At 46.5% G+C, this 23,503-nt stretch overlaps 1 protein-coding gene across 5 annotated transcripts in view; it reads right to left on the reverse strand.

Annotated features, from left to right (window-relative positions):
- Window positions 1-23,503, reverse strand: part of LOC135385268 (protein sax-3-like) — a 305,668-nt gene that overhangs the window by 97,562 nt on the left and 184,603 nt on the right. The window contains exon 1 of one of the 5 annotated variants that reach the window (XM_064614481.1): window positions 20,973-21,021. The exons of the other annotated variants lie outside the window; for them this stretch is intronic. The gene's annotated coding sequence lies outside the window, so the exon portion shown is untranslated. Of the gene's footprint in view, window positions 1-20,972; window positions 21,022-23,503 lie in introns of those variants that run through there. 5 annotated transcript variants of the gene reach the window in all.

The raw sequence follows: 23,503 nt of genomic DNA on the forward strand, positions 1-23,503 counted from the left end.
CATCACTTTTTTTTTCTTTCTTTTCTGTCAGCGGTCTCCTTTATATTAGATAACACCCGAAAAGGAGTCCATACACTTCCCCGACCCCGTTGCACATTACACCCACTTATATGGTCATTCAGCCACGAAAAAGGTGCCTTGGCGTTCCAGTGACGTGAACTCCGACAGACACTCGATCAGGTCTCGGATGACCGCTCCCATTTATAATGGCCTCAGTTCCGTCTTTTCGTTTCCCGATCAATCTTTGAGCCTTCCGCTCTTCAGATGACAGGCCGCAGTATGTCCTCGTGTCGCCGCAACTTGGAGGCGACACGGACGACAGAAAGAAATGAGTGCCACCACCTCGCCTTAATTAAAACGAGGCACAAGGGATTATAATGATGGATCGGCATACGGCAGCCAGCTAATGCCTCTCGAAGTGGGGAGGGAGGCACAAGTTACCTCCTCCTTCTTCCGTTATGCAGCAGGGCTGCTACAACCATCTTGCCTTTTTCAGAGTTAGGCTTATCAGCTTCTCGCACAATAGCTGCAGCTCTGGCTCGGTTGCCGAGGCGAATGAAGTGTGAAGCATCGCTAAATGCAGATAAGGACAGAGTAAGGAGCGAGGATTATAGGCCGGCGAAGCGAAGTTTGTTGCCTCGGCAGTGAGGAGTAATACCTCATTTTTGTGTGTATGTCTAGCGTTGGGATAATGAGTCTCGTGTGTGTTTCTTTCGTCATGGGAGGCGACCTCCCTCTCCTGCTTTCGCTCCGTAAAGCGTGTAGTAGGGATTACAAAATTCTAAGCTGCCAACGTTTCTGTGCAGGCAGCTTCTCGGAAGTTTAAGAAAATATTTTGTTTTAGAGGTTCCTGTGAATGTGGAGCTATGTCGGGAGTGGATGCAAGGTGAGATATAAGCATGGAACATGCACATGAGCAGCTTTCCTTGCTTCCATGCATCGCTGTTTCTACTCTGAAGTCAATTAAATAAAATTGTTACAACAGAACTGTGCTGGTATTCTTTTTGTGCAATCGCTCCACATGTGTGCAAGTGCAGTCCATGCTATTATGGTAGAACACATGCCTAACAACTAATTGGTGCACTCTAAAAACACAGAGAGAGGGGGGGGGGCGAAACAGCTGGCCGTTGTTGGCCGCACACGAGTAGGCATCGTCACGACTATAGCAAAAAGAGGGGGGAGGGGAAGAGGAGAGTTGAATGGTTCAAGGTGAGGTATAGGCAGGATGAACGATACTGGTGAGACGGAAGTGCACTGTGGATGAGAGGTGCACTAGAGGGGTCTCTAAGAACAGGAGGAGGTGATGGAGGTGACTGGACTTCACCGTATAGCACGCTCTGCGCCAACCATTGCCACGAATGATAGGGTACGCCTTTTTGTGTCAATTATCATATATTCAAATTGACATAAAAAGACGTACGCCCCCATCTCTCTTCGAGTCAGAAGCGATAACCCTATCTGCACGGAAATGGTTGGCGCACAGCGCGCTGTGCGGTGAAGTTCTGTTTTTGAAGTGTGCGTTTGTCGTGGATGCAAGTGTCGTGTTCCCGACCATATTCGGCAACTGACAAGACAAAAGCCGTACGTGAGTGTTACACTCTTAAAAAGAAATTTAGGAACAGAGAAAAGAGAAAAGGAAAAAGAAAAGATACAGTTGGGTGCCACCTTTTTTGTCCGTGTGCTCATGAGCATGTTTTTACAGGTATACAGAATCCTTGAGCAAGTATGGATGGCGTACGCAGTTAGGGCTACCATTCACAACAAAGCTATACGGAGCGCACACACGAAGATTCGGTGCCCACAGGAAAGAAAGCATACACACAGACCCCACCTCTGATCCCAAACAACGGAGCCCACCAGGGGGCCTCTCATTAAACCTCACGCTCTCCATCAAATTTATTGAAGCGCGTGCGCACGTTCGCTCCAGATAATTAGGACTCATCCACTTAGTAACAGCTCGTTCATTAGGCTACCTAATAACGTACACACAGAAATTCACGGCGCTGCTTTCAACCACCAAGCGTTCCATGCAAACCCCTGGATCCCCTCACGTATACCCGCGGGCCTCCCAGCGGGAACATTAGAGTTCCAGACGCTAATACAATAACCGGGAAAGTTTTATGAGAAGCCCTTCTTTCTGAACCAGATATACAAAGAGTTGCGTATAAGTGTTAAGTGGTACGGAAAAGCAGCTGCAAGTTGGGCGTCTCCTGCGTATATATACCTGGTGGTGCCGGAAGGTGTACGGCGAAAATCCAGTAAACCGAGGGACTAGCGAGGCTTTTTATTCAGCTGGAATCATACCGCGTGTAAGTGTACGCTGCTTCTTCGTCAGTCTCATAATGAGTTCTCGTACGGTGGGTTTTACCGTGGGAATGCAAACATTCTTCCTTCTCGTGCTTCTTCTCCAACGGCAGCGTCGTCTAGAGGAATTAAGTCGGGATTAGAATGGAGGAGAGGGGGATTAAGTTGGCGGCCGCCGCACTTTTAATCCACGTTGACGGGCATCGTTAACTGCTGCATGTGCGCGTGTGCTTGGGCAATCCGCGATTTGCAAATTAAAAAGCTGCGGGGAAGAGGATTGTGAAAGAGGGTGTGAGAGGAAAAGAGGGGAAGGCGTGGGGAAGGGGGGTTGATCTTGGGGTGGGCTGCGAATCTTTTGTTGCGAGGTCTGTAAATGGTTGTTCCGGGGGGTGCGGCAGTACATTGAGAAAATGTGTGGGTTTGTGTAATGGTGATTGTCGTTCCTTACCAATTCATGTAGACGGAGTGTTTGAAAGGCTGGGGGGTGCATAAAGTGCATTGACGGCACGCAGAGACATAAAACAAATCCGGGCTTTTATCCTCAGTGTATCCATTGACACCACGACTACCTTGTACCCGATATTTAAAAAAAAAGTCACTAGTAAAAAGTGTCACTAGTTTCGATGCCACATGAGCCGTTCGCGCACCGAAATGCATTTTTTTTTTTTATATAGCCTACATTGTGCTATTTGCATTACACCATAGAGTATGTGGACGTCCCTAATTTATTTGAACACGATGGAAATCGATGTTCCGAGTCTGGAACACAAACGGAAGGACAACACACAATCCTCAAGTGTCATCCTTCTTCTTCATTCATAAACTTCCTTGTTCTTCATCTTTTTCATCATCCTTCTTTTATCATTCAACATAATTTATTTGGCTGATACATTTTGGTAAACAGCGATTTGCCTGTATTCTCGCATGCGTGTGTGCAAATGCATGTTACGCTCGTGAAAATCAACATCTTTTCAATCTCGTGGCTGACTTATCGATTGATTGATCGACTGAACCTTTTCGTTTCGGTGTCGTGCACAATTGAATTCATTCATTCAGGGTTCAATGTGACGCGTAGCGCCGGTATATGTAGCACACTGTTAAAAAAGGACTTCGCCGCATAGCAGTCTCCCAGTCAACCTTCATCTCGAACGACATCGTTATCTCCCCTGATTTGTTGAAAACGGCAAAAATGGCGTACACCCCCCGTTTTCAGCAAATCGGGGAAAGGACGATGTCTCTCGGGGTGATGGCTGCCTAGGAGCGTGCTATGTGGTGAAGTTCATTTTGAATAGTGTAGATAATAATTCGGGGCTTTACGTCGCGAGACAACTGCAATAGTGTAGAAAAACTGCCGATGAAAATTTGCAGCAGACCCGCATATAAGCAAATTGTACCGAGATTCTCCGCTTCGTCACGCGTAATAAATCATTTCACTGTCACAGGCCGTGTAACGAGGAATGGCGGGGGACAAAAAATGTTTGAAAGACCCTCGATCTCTCTAAAAGAAAGAAAGAAAAAAAAAGACGCAGAAGAAGAAGCAAATTTAAAGTCACTCGCTGACGGCAAGAGAAGCTTCATTTGTGTCACGCAGTAACAAGCATCCGCACGCGAAACAATACGCTTTTGAATTGTCGATTCGCGGAGCACACGTCTCGGACTAGTTCCGCACGTGCCAAGAATTTCCGAGTTTGTTAGACGTTCCCCGTGCGCTCGCGCGCGCACGGCTCGTGCGACGCTCCATACTAATTGCGAAGACTGTCCCTCCTTTTCATTTTTTCCCCCTCAAAGAGTGTAGCAGTAAACGAGACAGCGAGGCAAAAGAGCAAGAAAAATCGCCGGAATAGAAAACGCGTAAAGAAAATGCGAGCACTATAAGAGTGAAATACCAAAGCAGACGACACCGGAAACGAGTATAGCGTAAAAATAAAACAGTTTCCGCTATCTATCTCTTCTTCTTGCTTCCTTTTTTTTATACTCTTTTTCAGTAGTAAGCGCCAACATACACATACTCACGCGCGCAGACGGGCGAATTGCGGAAGAATATATGTGTACCATACTTGTGTTTTCCGCCATCTTTCCAAGAGAGAGATGGTTTTGTAGGAAGAAAATGGAAGGCCTTTTAGAAATCGCCCTATACTGCCGTAATAAATGACCTTGTCCGCGATGTGGGCTTACCGGGAGAAATGCGCCGTTTTTAGCTGAAAGAAGCGGACAGACGCCGCTGCGCCTGCGATAGACACGCACCAAACAAGGAGGGGAAATTGTACGGGCTGCGAAGAACGATAAAGGATTTCCGTTTGCGAACAGACTACAGAAATCTTTTATTTCGAGTATATCTCGGCACGGTTGTGGGATACAAACACGACAACGGCATGTTTCCAGTTATAATGGACGCGTTCTTAATTCGCACATGTGTACGCCGGTGAAACGTAAAAAGCTATTGCTACTTCACATGTCGCACTGGTGTCGTATCAATGATGCAAGCTATAAATGCGGGTTCCCATCTTTTCTCCTAACCCTGTGTTTCACTAACATAGGAGGGCCGTTCAAAGTTGACCGAGACTTTTGCTCGAGAAAAATCTGTGAATAAATGTAGCTGAATAAAACTTTCCGAGGACGAAGTGCTATCCTTCTCGGGTAAGCGGCATGTGCAGCAGTGCTCATGCAGCAGCTGCAGCTATCATGACGCCTAGCAGTGTGTCTGTAGCTGTGGAACGGCGATGCATAATCACATGACACACATGGACACGTTCGTCCGACTGTATTCACGCCAGTGAACATCGCAGCCGTTGAGCAAGCCATCCTCAAGAACCGGCGAGTAACAGTTCAGGGCACTGAAGCCCAGCTTAATATTCGTGTTGACAGTGTGGAGACAATCATTCACGAGCATTTACTGTTCCGCAGAGTATGTGCAAGATGGATTCCTCGACGCCTGACTTGTGACCAGAGGTGAGCGCGCATGGCAGCCTCTGAGCAGCTGCTGAACCGGTTTCAATCTGAGTTTGACGAATTTTTGCAATCAGTCATCACACGTGATGAAACGAGGATGCATCATTTCACCCAGTCTTGGGAAGTAACGTAGTTACAAGTAGCTAGTTACAAAAAATGTAACTTGTAACTGTAACTAGTTATTTGTCACGAAAACGTAACCTGTAACTAGTTACTTTTCTCAGCAACTGGTTACAGTAACTAGTTACTTTATTTCGAAATTGTATATTTTCACGATAATTTTAACCGTCACCCGATACATGTGTTTTTGTTTTGTTTCCGCAAGTTAAAGCTCATCTTCGACGCATGAGGCGGCACCGTGGCGGCGTCTTCGACGCATGAGGCGCCTTCACCATCTCACATTGGGGGTGAAGGAAAGACGCGTCTCTGATGTACATAGTATAAATATCTCTATATATCTGATACGTAGTATAACATCCCTACCAAGTGTTCAACGTAACGCACCTGATGAAGGACTCCGTCCGAAAGCTTGTTTTTCAGTAAAATAAATGTTTCAATCTCTTTAAATACTTATCTTATTCACTTGCGAGTGCTAGACTTCTTCCATTTTTTGCCTGTTAGAGTAGTAGCAGTCTACAAGGGTAACGACGTCCGTCAAAGTTGCGTACGATGCATTCTGGTGCTCAGCGTCCCTAAGCCAAGCCGTGTCATCAAAGCCAGCCAAATCGTGGCCAGGGCAATCCCCAGTCCTCTGCAACCACAGTGTGTTCGCGGTCATACACACATCGTAAGTCACACAAAATAACCTTGCCTTCCCACCCGACGAGCACTATGACGTGAGGATCATAATGAATTCGGAAAACATTCTTAAGATACATTCCTCGCTGTCGGTGACTAGGGTTGCTAATGCAAGCCTTATCGCGACTACCTAGTTTCGAACCACGTCTCAAACGTATCACAAATGCGCCTGCAAACATACCAGCAGCTTTTAGCATAGGGAGCATATACAGCCCCTTCTCGAAGCAGCACTAAAAGAACCTTTCGAAACAGTAAGGTACCAGCACAAGCCTTGCAATCAGTCATCCACCACACTAATGGAACCTCAGATGGGATGCCATATCGCTTTCATGATACTACGTGTCCTCGTGACGCAACGTTGGAATGACAAATCACATTTTATCTTCTGCGGCTAATCCGAGCAGGTCCGCAACGCGAGAGACATTCACGACTATTAATTGAAAAAGATACGCGAGCGCAAACATGAAACGGCTTTTATGTGTCCCGGAACATCCCTACAAGACAAGGGAGGGAAGACCGGAGGAGGCAATCAAGGGCGCGGGGACGGGTCCGTCACAGAGAGCGTCGGTGGTGGCTCTAATCTGGGCGGGGGCCATTCAAGATGAATTGCAGATGGTCGTCGGCTTTGAGGAGACGAAGGCCGCGATGACATAGAGCGCGTCCAAAGAGCACACAAAGTTTTGCGAGATTCCTGGGAAAGCATCGGCGCGCCGCCCCGATACAGCCATCTCGGCATAATGTCGATAGCTCGTGCGGGAACGTGAGAGAACACGGTAGAGCAATGCTAGAAACGAGTTGCGTTATAGCGTGGGGCTGGACGGAACAAATAAACAAATGTTGGATTTCCATGCTAAATATTGCAATACTTCTTGATTTACAAGGGAAGCCTGCAATGGCAGCCTCGAAGAACCAGAACAACAGGGGGAGATTGTCTATCCCCGTACCGTTTTTAGCACGAAGCGTGGCACTTATGAGTTATGCCCATCAAATTAAAAGGAAAAGCACTAGTGTACAACAGTGTACGTCGTCTTCTAACTATAACGTTCTAAAAACTCTGTACCACGAGCTGACTACACAGACTAAATGAATCGTAAAAAATAGAATAACCAAGAAGTGGGCTAGTGGATACTACCAACGATGGCAATACATTATTAGATTTCCCATACAACTATTACACGTCGCGTGTTCAATTAATTTATTGTATACTTTTATTTCCAGCGCAAAACGCAAAGAATGAAAGGAAAGCCACCAGGCTCATGGAAAAGCGGTACATTCCCCCGCGCTGTATTTAGCGTAAAAATTGCATTATGGACATTACAGGCAGGCCATTCTTACAAGCCACTCACACGGAGTAATGAAACAACGCTCAACTTCTCCGCATCACTCCCCACGCAGACGGAAAGAAGGAAAATTAAAATGGGCGTCCATATATTGGAGGGAGATCCGACAGGATGCGAGAGTATATAGCCAGAAATCCAGAGATCTCACGTGAAGGACGCTATAGGGGGCTTCCCGCCCCGAATCAGTTTTGTTTTCATTTTTCTTTAGTTTTCTCTTTTTAAGGGACGAAGAACGATGGGATAAAATAGCTCCTGGTGTTCATAATTCTATCAAAGTAAGCTTTCTTTTTGAGCTCGGAATAACTGTACTTTTAAGTGAATTAAAGCACCAAGATGTACGACCAGAAACTCATACATATATGTAGATGCAGTGTTTTATATTTTGTCATTTTTTTGCACTTTTATGCGTCTGCTATAGAACAGGATGTTGTGGACGTAATATCCCAAAGATCCACCCGAAATGGGGCATGCAGATGCAGAATATCCATTCAGTGTGTGTTTCACGCTACAACATCCATTAGGTTCAGTGCATCCTAACTTTCACGAAGTGAAGAAACTCACAATGTTTTACTAACAGCGCCCTTTAAAAGTCTAAATGCTTAAAGCAATTTCACGTTGAATATGAAATGAAAACCTAGGACGCACAAACACAATGTCCAAAGTGAGCTCTTTCCATCCCGGCGATTCTGACATTTTACTCTCACTTGGTCGAAACTTTTGAAACTACATGTTGAACTCCATTATCATCTCTGTCCTTCTCTGGGCATCATCTCTTTGTTTTTTCATCATCTCATCATCTGTTTGCACTTCTGTGTGTAAGTGTACTGGGTTAGCCAGTTCGACTTCGTCGAAACTCACATCCCCATTTTTTTTCTTTACCACATCACATCACACCCTTCTTATTCTTATAGTCTCTGGTACTTCCGTTAGGTATCGAAGTATGCAGCTGGTTTGCTACTTACTGATTAGTTCAACGTTTCCACCACTCGGTTTTGTCTTTCGTCTCGAACTAACAGCTGCGCAGACAGTCCTTGATACTCCTTGCCAGAATATATTTGATACTGCTTGTGATACGTAACGCGTCGGCAGACAATGGTTAGGAGGGAGCCATCGTCTGCAGCTGTTTGTACCACTTTTATGGGCCATCTACTTACCAGAGCTTATTACTAGAACACTGCAGCACTAACGAATTGGGTAGATATTTGATGCTACTGACGTGTAATAACCGTTACTGACAACATGACGACGGCAAAGGACTCCACGAGTATGACGTTGGCAACAACTGCATGATGGCTATATAAGGCGTGGAATGTTTGACCGCTTTACTGACAACAGCAGTGTTTGCTAATCGCAAATTTCAAACATTATTTAAAAACTGCCTTGTTAAGCCATCGACCAACCATGCGTAAGGCTTTGTCAGAAGATACGTGAATACACCGAAGCAAACAGTTTTCGTCTCGTGTTACTCAAAGTACACGTTCACGTGGCTCGTTCCACATTTCTTCGGGAGCCCTGATGCGGAGAACATGTTTGTCGAATCATTTTTCGAAACGCGTAACGCAGCTGGCAAACCGTCGACCCGATAGCAAATATGATCCCGAAACGAGCCCAACGATCAATGGTTGCTGCTTTGCGTCGCGCGTGCCATATCGAGTTTCGGAAAGAACTTGTATCCACCGAAATTGTGCGTGTCGGATGTTTGAAAAATGATGCGAAATTCAATGCTTCGCTGTCTTGCAAATGTTAGGACGGTCACATACACAATGCTCGGAATTGTATGTCCCATGACGCAGGAACAGATGCACCACAACCACGGGTACTTGTATAATTCAAGCAATAACACGTTGACGATCTGATAGTCTAAGACGATCTCATATAATGCAAAAGTACAGGGGGAGCATACTTTTCAACTAGAAGGGGGTGGGAATATGCAACAAAGACATACACGTTATGCACAAGAGTTAGGCACAGAATACTATGGACCAGCTATACTCCACATTAATCGGTAGTTAGCTGTTAGAATATGAGCAAGATGGTACCAAAATGAAAGTAGTGGTGTCCAGTTGGTATGTGATACACCCAAAAGCGCCATCATCAACATTGACATCACATTGAGAGACGAGAGGCTGCTGTTGTATCTGTAAGGAAGGTTTACGACACTGACGTTACGCCAAGGTTGCGGGGACTAGGTAGCCATTGCGCAGCTGTCACGTGCGTATAGGGCTGCACTCTTGCCTACGGGCTGAGACTTGACAGCAGGTGACATTAACTGACGTGCAAGGACCATGGCGAACGAAGGTATCGCTCGCAGCGATAATACGTCGTGATAAATTATATGGCTCAGGATACACACTTCCGCAGCCGCCAACCATTTTCTGCAAAATTTATCACCTGTCCCGACAGGTATAGAGCAACCGCGTCTTTGCAGGAGGGCGCTGTATAGGAAAATGGCAATTATAGGAGACGCTCAGTTGTGCGACTTTGCCTGACTTGAACATAAAGCTGATATGCGAGCGAGCTGCTGTATACTTGAGCCTTGTCTCGTGCTGTTCGTGATGTGATGTGACGTGATATGGGAAGAAGAAAAAAGGGGGGATTCGTTCGTTCGTTCTGTGTTCTCTACATTTGCTCTTGCCACAAGCTCAGAGACATGTTGCCAACATCAGCCATTGTTCGATTTGCTTGGTAAAGCTTTAAAGACGCGTTGTCAGACCTACAGGGGTTTCATTCAGTGACGTCACCCCTCTAGCTTTGAAAGAGCGAGAACGCCACCAGGATAGCAAAGTTTCATTTCAGCTTTCATTCATAATAATTGGGTGTTTACGTCGCGAGACAACTGAGATCATGAGCGACGCCACAGCGGTCGGTCTGTGGATTGCTTTTGCCCACCTGAGGGTTCTTTAACGTGCGATGAAAGCTCATCACACGACACCCCGTATTTAACGTCCCTCGCGGAAGACGGCGTGTCTAAGCAACTTGTACCCTGCCACCAAGTTGCTGACGTCCTCGGCCGGGTTCGAACCCGCGATCTCAGCTTTCATTCGCTGCGATATGTGATTTAGAAGAGTATTAACTTGGGTCATCAGGAAAAAAAAAGGGAGTAGTCTACAACCAGCACAAGGAGCCACCAATGAGTCACCCAATGGACGGTGAGTGCGATGAGGGTGAGGAACACAAGGATCCAGGACCTATACACCATGACGGCAATGACGATAGCTGCGTCCATGGGCCGACTTCAGGGGAACTGTGCCGGCATACGCCTATTACACATCTGAGGGAAACCCAGGAAAAACCCCAGACGGCACAGCCGGCCCGCGGATTCGAACCGCGGACCTCCCAGTCTCCAAGCGCACGCGTTACCGCTGCGCCACCGGAGCGGCTCCTTCAGGCCTGGCGTCATGTGAATAAACTTTGTAGGTGTCATGAGGTCCTTAAGGGGCTGATGTTGAACTGGCGACGTGCCATTTGTCCACATTTAATTACGGGTGATTTTCGGGCTCTCGCGCTTGTGATGTCATTGGGAACCAGGTGGCCTCTTCCACATTGCTGCGGGTACGAATACACCACAAGTTAAACGTTACCAGAACCACGATACACGACGGGGATATGGTATAGCTGCACTGTATAGTGTATAAAACACTGCTCCGAACCGACGGCGCCCCTGTCTCTGCCATGTAGGATTGCGCTGGGTTTCGTTCATTACATTGAGTCTCTGCGGCTATGTTTTTATAAAAACAAGGAAATGTACAACAACGGCTATAGAAATATTCAAAATATTCGTATTTTTCATCCTATCGAGCCTGACCTAACACTCAATTGAGACGTTTTGATTAAAAACTTTCTTGCAACGAAGCAACGCAGGGTACCTGATGCCTCCTATACATCTAGACTTCTGTACGATGAAAGATGGAAGTCACTGAAAAGGTTAGCCAGCTGTAGGACTCGAACCCACATCTTCTGGATCCATCTTTCATCGTTAATTTCTTAGACAATTTGAGGCTTTGTATGCATTTGTCCTTTAGATGTTGTTCCAGCCTCGGAACATCAGTTCTCTTATGCTAGACACCTCTGTTTGCCCCTTTCTGTCACTGATGGCATATCTTATCACATTAGAGTTGGAACCCAATATGGTGGATAATTTAGACGAACTGCCTCACGCGGTGGTGTCTGACAGGCATAAAACTATGGTCGTTTCGAACACTACCATTAATGAGTTTTAGTATAGATGGAAAAGTCTTCATGATAGAAAACACGTACAAAGACTAATTCCATTGAAGTGTCTTACATCACGTCGCTGATCCGTTATCGTATCGATTCCATATCGATTTTCACGGTCCCAACATCCAACATCCCATCGAATTTCCCCACGTACGTATAGATGCATCGCTTCTCTATTACCATCCTCCATCCCGCGAATGCAATAAGAAATACACTGTTCTACGCTGGCACCCGATATACTACTCTCCCTCGAGAACTAATAATAGTGATATGCAGACAATCACAGAGCGGCACCGTTATTATTAGGCTGGATGATACCGTGTTGCGAGGAAGGACCAGATTACAGTGTGCGGGAAGAGGTTTACTGCGGAGCAATTACCCTAGGCGTGCGCTTAATTTGAAAATCTAATCAACGACATCCGCCGCAGACGGTCTTTATATGGAAACCGCAGGCAATCAGCGTTCATAAGGAGCAGCAAACGAACTCTAATTGGAACGCCACACTCGTGTGCTTCAGAGTGGCCAGATAGGTATCAAGAACTGGCGTAGTAATTAATGACTGCAGATAGATCGACCAAATGTCTGTGTCTACAGTCTGGATGTCGACCAATTTATGCGGTAGTTCGCAGTCCTTCGAATGAGGATATAACACGGGTGGAACTGAACAATCCAAAAATGGAACTTCATTCCCTTACAAGCTCGAGCAGCGTCACGAGATTGTCTGTGGTGGTGACGTTATAAAATATATATATATATATATATATTGTCAAGGTAGTCGGATTATTGACCAGTCCTGTGTCCACAACGAAATGACGAAGAGCTTCGATGTTCAGATGGTGCCGGGTTGGCCCAAAGACGGGATGGAACTTCGGCTCTGTAAGCAGTGTTTTCGCTTTTTCTTCCACTAGAACATTCCATGAGGATGTCGCTCGTGTGAATACACGGTATAAGTCTATACGGTCCCATTCGCTGCTAGCGTGTCACTCTGAGGAAGGAACGCGTCTTAGGAATGGCACAGTTCCCTTAGAAGTCGGCCCAGGATGCACATTCCCCCAGGGCGTCAGTCGTGACGTTGCCCACCTCTGTGAGCCGACAACGGCGAGCCCTTTCACCAGCACCACCACCACCATCACCACCACCGAATGCGCCTAAGCGTATTCCGTAATCGTTTGTCCAGCACTGTATAACCCATATTAACCCAAGGTACCAGGTCGTATAGTTTGTAACCAGCTTGTCTTCGTGACCTTTTCCCCCTCATATCCTCCCCTTCCCTCCTCCCGCAATAATGCTGATGAAGAAACCGTGCAAAACTTTAGTGAGACACCAAAACTTTTCTCCTCTTTTCTGATATAGAGCGGCGGGTCACCAACGTTTTCTCTCTCTCTTTTATTTTCTTATTTTATTTTACAAGAAAGCAGGTAACCGACCTTTTCCATCACTGCACACATTACTTAACCCGCCTTAATCGGTGCATGAACTTCACAAAGTCGCATACAGCCTTTTTTTTTTTTTTTTTTCTTATCGAACTTCAGCAGAGGGTACCGTGCTATCAATGCCACGATTCTCTTCCTGCTATTTCTTCACCTGAAGACGAACACAGCTCCGCCGTTACTTCGTCGCACAAAAGTGTTGTTACCCCGTCGTGCCGCTCACACAAGATCCGCATCTTTTCTTCGAAGCATCTCGGGGTCTCGACCCCAATAAAATGCGCTCAGCAGAGGCACCCCACCGACTCGTGGCCCATCTGTTACCGATATGTTACGTAGCTGCCATCATTGCACGAAGGCAACAGTGGGGGAAGAAGCATCGGGACGCTTATTGTACGTACATAATGTTGCCAGGCGTATCGAGAAAGGCTTTTAAAAGTTAGACAGGGGCGTTCTTTTTTTTTCTTTTTTCTTCTTCTTCTTCTTTCTTCTATTTCTCGCTTTCGGTGCAGGAACTCACGAGTTGCGACATTGTTGATGGCAGACGTGGCGGAGGTCCTGGTGGGAAAGTTGCAAGATGCGTGGTCGCAGGTTGCAGAAGAGAATTCGCTGATACGGAGTTATCGTGCCTGTGGAGCAGTCTGAGACTCTCCAGGCTCAACTGGCGTGATGGCTTATGGCTTATAAAACGCGCGATATACCGAACGTATAGTTTCGAAACGTTCCTTCGCCACGATAATAGCCGCGTGAAATGAAAGCCACTTTTGAAACCCTTCACGCAAACGATGAGTAAGGTAATGACGAGTAGGTCCAATTCATTCCGGTATAGTTTAGCTAAGTCGTTATTACCTGTTTGACACACGCTAACTCGACGGACGCGGCATCCAGAAGTGGTTTTCCACATCGTTTAAGAGGAGAGAACGACGTCAACGAGAATTGGCCGAGGCAGACCACAATTAGGGACGACACACACAGGTAAGCCTCAGATGCCCCGAAATTAACGAATTCAAACAACTCAGGGAAAAGAGGTACTAACGCCAGGAATCGAACGAGGGCCTTGTGTGTTATAGCTGACCGGAGATCATAATCAGAAGACAAATCTCCCTGCCTCGTGTCTCAATGAGAGAGAGTGAGTGAGAAAGACGTAAGAAAGAATGGGAATAGCGTGGTTGGTTATCTATCCCCCCCTATACTCGAGACACTCAACAGCTTAAGGAAAACAGCGTGCTGGTGTTATGTAGCGGTTAGCATATATGACCGGCGATCAGAAGTCCTATGTTCGATTCCTCTCAGCGCCTCTTTTCCCTGAGTTGTTTGAGGACATAGCGCGCTGAGTATATTTCTCAGCGTGCAATGCGGTGAAGTTCTATTTTAGAGTGCAAAATACAACAACAACCACTACATTAATGGCAAAATACAAATTGTTGGGTAACCTATTAGGCAGCGTATATATTTGCCAATTTCTGCATAGCAACAGAACACGGGCATGTTCACTGGAGATCAAGAACGTTTATTTCGGCTGACAGAAACGCCAAATTTCTGCTTCATTTTCCGTACTTTTAATTTCATCTGCTCGCGTTACTCACTTCCTGTTTTGCCTTCATGAAAGAGTATATCTCGGTTACTTTTCTGCTTCTTTTTTTTTTTTTTTTGTATCGATAGTGGTCATCAGGCGAGTTTGCTTGAATGAGAATATGCGAGAACACGTAATATCTGCTACCACCACAGAAAGTTGCGAATGCAGCAGTGGCACTTCTCGTGCGATAGCTACATCGACCAAGTGCTCGAGCCGGTCTGATAAGTAATTGCAGAGGACACAGTTTCCAAAACGGGCAAAGCGCATTGCTTGCATTGAAATGCGACTGTACTACGTTAGTGAGCGTGCTGCGCACAAGACGCTGCACTTCATTTTGGACAACATATCCTCCCGCCATTTTCGTCGACAGGTGCCCTCAAGTGATAGGCTGGCTGGTGAAGTAGGCGAACAGTAGGGGAACACAGAAATGTGTTCCGTTCTGTCGCCTACTTCATGTCACGGCTCTCAAGTGAGAACTACGCTCCGCTGCCTCCTCAGCTTCCTCTGAGTGACCAAAGTTCTGTCCTTAATCTGTAACAAAGTGAAAAGAACTATAAAATGAAACAAATAAATAAACGACAAAATGAGTAGAAAATAACTAACGTAACGTGGCACGCATGGCCTCGCCAACGCTTCCCCATTGCAAAGTGTCCCCTTGCAACGGAAAACACCTCCATACAGCTGCGATACCTCATCACCACTAATTGCACGCAAAAACTGTCAATTGCTTTCGCTTCGTTCTTGAGAATCTGTGGCCGACCGTAGTTCCGACAGGTTCAAGCTACTGGAGCAATCCCTTCCCCCGCCCCCGGGGGTTCGTCGCGGGAACATTTGTGTTCCCGAACGTTTCAAACACACGATCCCGAACGGAAACAGCCACGTCACATCAAGCGTGGATGCCACCTTCGTCATAACGCCGTCCCCGACAGCCAACGTTAATAAATAAAGTCCACTGAAAACACATGTACTACATGAACGGATCACTGCAAAAGAGGGAACCTTCCTGTTCTTCTTCTTTTTTTTTTTTTTTCCGGGACATAAGAAGCGAAAATAGACAAGACAGACTTGGAGCTAGACTGTACTCAACTTCGGATGTTTTTTTCCCCTTCAAAAGGCTGAGATTTCTTATGGTTATTTTTTTCCCTTTCTGAACGGATGTCCCGCACTCTCTTTCGTCCTGTGTAAGCGAATGCCTCCTGCGTTGGGCGGCAACATTGAAAACAGCTCTGAGTTTTGGCTTCTTTCTTGTTCTGTTTTTTTTTTTTTTTTTACATCGCCATCGACTTTCTTAGGCATCGTTTTCTTTTTCAGTCTTTCAGAGCTTCGAGGCCCTTGTAAAGGACTCAGAAATAGCAGCAGTTCTTCAAAGCACGTATTGCCAAGAAGGCATCTGAAAGAAACCGCCCTGCTTTATTTACTTTTGCCTCGTACGGTGAGATCAATGTTTTGGAAGGGTTTCTCAAAGCCAGTGATGAGATTACACGGCCCACGGATACTGACATTCCTAAAGGAGATGCAATTACACCCACAGAGAGAAAAGAAAAAAAAATATAGGCGTAGCTGTAAAAATTTCTTTAACCTGAAGTGGCTTCGAACGGCAACTTTTGCAGGCTATAAAAACGCAGCGAGTCCAATTCTTGAATATTGTAGGAAACGTCCTCCGAACCGCTCCCTCGCAAGTTTTGTTTTCGCCTGAACAGCGTATGTTCAAATTTTGCGACGGAAATTACGTGCCTCTCTTCCGTAACGTCATGGTGTGGCTGTGCACAAAGCCCCCTAGTGTTCACTCTGTTAATCAACTTTTGTGAGATGTAACTAAACGTGTGGACAAGCGCTACATGCACGCTACGTATTTTCGATGTGCGACACGAAGGCGTAGCGTAGACACGATCTTTTTTTTTCTTCTTCTTCTTTTCTGGCTTTGGATAAACATAAAGAAATTCAAGGAATCATTGAGTTCTTAAAGATTCAGGTCGAGAGCAGGAGGAGGATGGTGGACACACCGCTACTAAGACTGAGGGACGACCACATGTGCGTGTGAGATGCACAGCTAGTATACAGAGTAAATTTTTTCCTCAACGACCACAAGTGTCCGAATTGCTTGAATCGGCGACTAACACAATGTTTTCCGCAGAAATAGCGCAGGCAAAGATTAATAGTGACTGTCCAGTATTTTCCTCTCATTGATCGTGGCCCGACAGCCACCAAACTACAAATCTCGTATTTCAACAATGCGCGCTTACTCTGTTAGCTGCACTCCTGAAGACACCAGGGATGAATGAACCATTGACCCTCGCGAGAAAAGTCCCACTGTCCCGTACAGCCCGAATAGAGGCACAGTTGTGTCAGAAAAGTGAAAGACCTCCTTATCTACACCAAGTCGTTTTTCTCCCATTCCATTCCAGGCGAGCCCGGCGAAGAAAACAGCAGTGACAACAACAGCTAGGAATATACGTCTATAGAGGAAACGTAAACCGATGCAGAATGATATACTCTTCTTCTGTCACCCACCGAACAGAGAACAAACAAAAAGGAAAAGGAAGAGTAGTAAAACAGGGAAGAAAGGCACTCGGAAACGAGAAAGAAGAAATGATCAGGAAAAAAAATGACAAGAAATATCGACAATAAAAAGGGAGACGCACCGCGCCTATACCACTGCCTCTTGTGCATTGTTCTCCATCCCTTCGATATTGGCGAGGGGTCACGATCTTTTCTTGGCAATTTCTCGCGCAAAGGGAAACCTCTTCCCCCATTCCACTTTTTCTCCCCTTCCCCTTCGCAGCTTCCTTTTTTTCCTCGCTGCTCGTTTACTTGTCGTCTTTCCCTCGTCTTATCACGTCGCCTTTTGCATCATTCACATCTTCATACAGAGACTCTTCACTGTCTCGTGGAGATAAGGACTTCTTCTGCGGGATGGCATACCCTCCTTTTCCCGATACCATATTCGGGAAATAGCATTGTTAGGAAGAAGGTGTCAACATTGCGTTTGCCGAAAGAGAGTGGCAATGAATGTGTAAGGAACAGGGAGTGCATCCTATTTTCTTTTAAGGACAGCTGGCGCCGAGCGAACCCTTCTCGTTTCGTTTTCGAGCTAGTTTAAAAGGCGTTTCCTTGGGCCATCTCATGTGAAGTTCGGATCTGTCTCTGCACCCGGTATACTGTTGAAAAAAAAATTAAAAAGAAAACATGAATCGTAATAATTGCTACGGTAGCAATACCATACAGAAAAAAAAAATCCACGTTGTCGGGACTCACATCTTCGTACTTTTTCTATTTTTGCAATTCATCAATCCTCAACAACCTTTTTCTTTGTTCCCACAGGATCTCGCCACAAGGCAAGAAAGTGAACCCACAGGCTTCGACCAGGTCACCATGACCTGTGCCATGGGTTAGAACTATTCCGCAGTGACAAGACTTTCACGAAATCTATCTCCAAAGTGTTAGTATTGTTTCTTTGCAAATAACATACCAACGCCCCCATCTTCACGAAAAAGCATCAGAGGTTCTGTAACGTGCGAAGAAATGTATCCCAAGTCAATGTACATACTTTAAGCGCTGTGCTCAGCATTACGAACGGCTGTAGTGCAGAAAACTATAGAACTAGACGTGTGATCCTTCCCCTACCCCCTTTTATCCTTTCCCCGAACAACGTGCCGCCAATCTAGGGAGGCAAACCACTCGAACCCCTACCTTACCCCCCTCCCCCCTCCCGCCCCTCAGCATTACGCACCGGGCCCTATATGGCAAGTCGAAACAAGTGCGAAGTCTGAGCCACAGAGGGGTATCAAGTCGCATGCTCCTCCGTTGCGGACTTCTTCTGTGTTCCACGAAGCTGCTTGTGCTCGTCGTTACCAAATTTATTTTGGCTCTGCACGCGTAATTAACTCGAGCGACTCAGTGTTTGCGCCAGCTGTCCTAGGCGATTCTAGATAACGATAAATTCATCTCAACCGGCAAAGACGGCAGGAAAAGAATACTTGAAAGCCGAATTAGATTCTGGGTAAGGGGAGCAGTTTACATGCAGGTAACTGCTGGTACACAAACGGAATGAACCTACGTGACCCTGGGTGAGAGAGTGATAAAAGAAGCTGTATCTGCCTCGGTTGGAGCATCAGCGTTACTGGGGACAGCGCGGAATCGTGCAACAATTTTGGAAAAGAGGTGAACGTCTTTGTCTGTATTGCCGGATACTGAGATGTTATGTACTTGCTTACAAAGCGAACGCTACCACACACTTTAGTAGAGGGAGGCGCAAGAGCAAGAATTTGTCCTCACAGAATGAGGGATATTGTTACCTATAGACGCCAACACAAAAGGAACGATATTCATTGCCTGCATCGCCCGTAGCTCATGCGCCAACGAAATCGGAATTTACACTTTCCCTCTTCCTTCCCTTCTCAAAACTGTGTCACTGCGGAGCAGTGTCCTGTTGGCCTCCTCAAACGATTTGTCCAATCATAGGGAGAGACTGCTTGAGGGGTCCAATAGGACGCCGCTCCGCGTTGGCACTCGCTTCTTGAGAAAGAGACGAAGGGGGAAGGTGCAAACTGAATGAAATTTTTTCGCTTTACTGCCCCTTTAAGGCGACCGTCTGGAACTAAGCTAAAGTTGAACAAACGCTACCACATGCTTTCGTATGATGCTCGGTGCCACAGCGCAAAATATTTCAATTAAATTCGAAGCCAAAAGGAAAGGAATTTACGAAAGGATTTTATAGCCAGCGACGCTGTCAGTAACTTCCGGTAACTGTTCTGCCAAGCAATCCAACCGCCGATTCGAGACAAAACCTACTGATTACGCTTTACCGTATGTCTCAAAACAGTCTCCATTCATCTCGGTCGCACATCTTTGTGACGTCAGCTCATTCTTACATCACTATGCAACAGAAACCAGATGTGCACGTCGCGATCGTTTTTCTCGTTCACCTAAAAAGTTTCGGTGCTTCTCTGGATGAAATTTTGGCTTGAACACGTAACTCGGAGCCGAATACAGTTCTAATCTTGAAATCAGTCGATGTCTCCACACTGTCCCTTTAAGTGTAATAAAGGCACGCATTTTAACGCCATGTAAGTGTGCACACGTTGATATTATTGAAGGCGAAAGCGTTGAGCAGGTGATACAACGCGATGCGCTTTGTGACAGCTTCCTCGATCGTCCTCCCAATAATGTGTTGTAACGACTGGGGGTTTTAATTCCGTAAGAATTCTTGTTTTCTCCAGATGGGCACATGGTGACTAGATAAGCTTCACGCTCCGGCACTATGGATGGATGGAAATATCGATGTCATCTATATTTACAAAAATACGAATATTTTATCCAGTGTCGATAACTACCTATATTTTTCTCGCTGATATCTATATTTTTTCAATAAAGTAGCGATATTTATTCGATCTTGTCGATAATCTGTTTCGAATATAGTAGATGTTTATCGATATTCAAGATTACAATAATGTTTGTATTTGCATTCAGCAGGCTACATATACCTATATTCCAAACAGACAAGGTAAACTTGTCGATAAACTCATGTACTACAACGAACACGTTTCGGAATAATAGGGAACTCAAAGGTCCGCCCCGAATGAAATCTCAGGTGAGATCTCGCGTCTTTCAAAGCGAAAGCCATACCAGGTGGCACTGGGGCGAAGATGTCTGGGAGTGACTGTGCGTTGGCGATTCTCTTTCTTTCTTTCTTTACTTTTTCTACAAAGCTTACAGGAACTATCGAACGCTTCACTGATAATGACTGAAGAAAAATACTAGTTAGAACGGTCCTGAGGAACTCAGTCAGCCATGCGGTGTTACGCACAGCCCATAAAGTATCGCTCAAACGTTTACCGTTAAACAAACTTTTGATGGCCCCGATGTTGCTCCAACTTTACAAACGATCAATGTTCAAGGACATTCTTGCAGGACGACACCCGTCGTCCACAGGACACGCTACAACTTTTCCGATTAAAGCTGCCACTAACAGACACGAAACGATATAACAGCATAACGACTGTTGCTCGGGACAACGATTACGACACCATCCACTTAAATACCCATTATAAACTCCCCACAACTTCATGACCTTGCCTCCCGTTTAAAATTTAAACTCGAAGTCGAAGCCCAGCTGCCAAATTTATTTGCGATGCCGGAGCCATACAGCTGGTCGCGACAATGCATTCTTAGTGAAATGCTGTTACCTTTCGCCCGCAGCGCGAGGGAGAGGGGAGTTACAGTAAATAAGGAAGAAGGAGCAGGAACAAAAGGGACAAAAATAGGGAGCCTGCGACGGTGTCGATGGCTTGGGAGAGAGGCGAGCTCTGCCTCGACCGCTGCCTGGTTACCGTTCATATCGATCCTAATGAATACGCCCACCTGAAAGGTACGGCGATATCCCCAGCGCTCGAAAGCAGGGCTCAGCGATAAAAGAACGCGTTGAAAGGCCACTGAGGTGTGTCGCTGGCTCGTACGCTAGATTAGGCGCCTCAAAGCGGATAAAGCAAAGTGTGTAGGAAGAAAAAGATACACTGATGCAAGCATCTTGCGAGTTTCCCGAAGAAAGAACCTAATGGGATTTGCTTGTTCCGAGTGCGTCCAACTTTTAAGGCGAAAGGCACCTTTTTTCCAGCACAGCACTCTATATCGCTGCGCACTCACACATAGTGCGTGTGTGTACTTTTTGTTGCTGCGCGAAGCAAGAATTGTTTTTAGCGACCTGCTCCGATATCGACGTTGCGTGTAACTCTTTGCTACAATACTTGGATTTGTACGCGTGCGATCCGCTTTTCGTGGAAAGTTTGTTACAAGTGGAGAGGATCCCAAGAGGAATTTCTTGTGAAGTGTTCCGCGCATTGACTGTTTTATGTGCCCGCTACTTGAAAACATGGTCTTTTTTTAAAAAAGAAACAACTCCAAGATGCGTGGAAACGTCAGTGGGGGTGGGGGTGGTGCTAATGAAAGAGCTCGCCGTTGTCGGCCTCACAGACGTGGGCAACGTCACGACTAACGCTATCGGGGAACGTGCGTCCTGGGCCGACTTCTAGGGGGACTGTGCCGACATACGTTTAACAGCGTCTGAGGAAAACCCAGGAAAAACCCCAGACACCGACACCAGGATTCGAACCCGGGTACCTCCCTGTCTTCAGTCCTTCCCAGTCCTCGGACATGGCCAGCACGCTAACCACTGAGCCACGCGAGCTGGCGTGTTCAGTGTCATAGCTTACGTGTGGCACCAATGAGCGTTGGAATCGCGCGAAGCCACGACGGACTTAAAATTAATTTACCATTCGTTACTTCCTGCTTTTTCGCCGCGAGACAACTTTGACTATCGCAAAACAGTAAGACAAGCACAACCATGTCAGCATGTGAGGTGGCCCAGTAGACGCTGTCCGTCTACTTGCTCGATGATTCTTTAATGGGCACTGAAATCTTAGTTCATGACGTTCAACGTTCCTGGTGGAGTCTGAAGCCTCCAGACAGGTTCAATTATGCCACCTCCTCTAAGATTTGTGTCATCTGGCCAGCAGCATATGCTGGGCACCTCACATAACTGGTGCATCATCAGGTTAACCACGCCCCCGAATTGTCATTGCGCCAGTATCCATGCGCGCACACATTCACGAAAACGGGCCGCCACCACTGATGGTTTAATTAATATTTAATGGCGCAGTCGATCATATGCACAGCGCAATACCTCGCAGAATGACAGGAGTTATGAATAGAACCCGCGTAATAACGTTGCTGCATGTGAAAGGTAGGCGGGAAGATGGCGTTTCGCTCGGGCTGTCGCGTGGCAAGAGTACAAACAATGTAACAAGGGCGACTGCCTTGCCTATTGTGGGTTGTGCAGTCTGAGCCGACACTGGCAATCCTTTGTAATGCCGCTCACAGCTGAAGGCCAAATATGACCTGGCGCAGAAGGAACTTTAGCCGAGTCGAGAGGTTTCAATCTCATCCTAGAACACCCCGCCGAATGTATACAAGGAGCGGTTTTGTAGAGAACCTATCAAACGAACTGAATCCACAATGTGATACTCATGACGATAGTGTCCAAAGATAGCTGTGCATCCATCCCCTCGTCTGTTCCATCCGTCGACGTCACCGCACCCACATCTCGCCCTCGACGAAAGTGAAAGTAGCACTAAAGTCGAATGACTGGATCCTACGCGATAACCGCACTCTGATTTACAACGTCTTCGCCAACGACCGTCGCAGTACACCATCGTTTGACATGGTAAGACCGTTGGTCTTGAAGTTGCATGGAGGCCCCGTATTTCTCCTGGTAGGCGAAGCGTGTCGTGTTGCGTGTCGTGGACGGTGTGGTGAAGAGCTTGGGCTAAATAGGGCTAAACGCATGCGGACCACGTTCGAAGGGCTTTATGCCTTGGCGGGGACGCTGCTTCTGCCTGGCGTCGATCAGTCATCGTTAATCTTGTCCAGAAGCTAGCATACCAGGTTGCCCGCGCTGAAGCGTCTTTTGGCAAGGGCTTTCGCATGCTTCCTCTTACTGCCGCACTTCGAGAACTGTATCGCTGTGCTTCTGCATGCAGCTGGTGCAGATTTCTCGCAAGACGTATGAGACGTCAGTGGCAGCCGCTAAAGAAGCCACGTTGTGGATGAGCTGTTTGGGTGGCGTGACTGAAACCATGTTTGGGGAACACCACGGGAGATAGTAGTATTGGTGTGAAGACGTGCCGCTGCTTAGAAATGAGGTCTCGCTTCGGAGAAAGGAGAGTCATTGTCGTGCCATGCTTCAACGACTGCGGGTTGGTCTCCTCCCTTTCACCTGATGCATGGCACTCACGAAAAAAAAAAAAAAAGAAAAAAAAAGAGCCAGGTTACTCGCTGAATACGTGTACGTACGGTTCTCGAGGATGAAGGAAAGCACAATAGTCCTGTCAACTCTA

Source organism: Ornithodoros turicata, chromosome 2 (assembly GCF_037126465.1).
Source record: "Ornithodoros turicata isolate Travis chromosome 2, ASM3712646v1, whole genome shotgun sequence".
NCBI classification, from domain to species: domain Eukaryota; kingdom Metazoa; phylum Arthropoda; class Arachnida; order Ixodida; family Argasidae; genus Ornithodoros; species Ornithodoros turicata.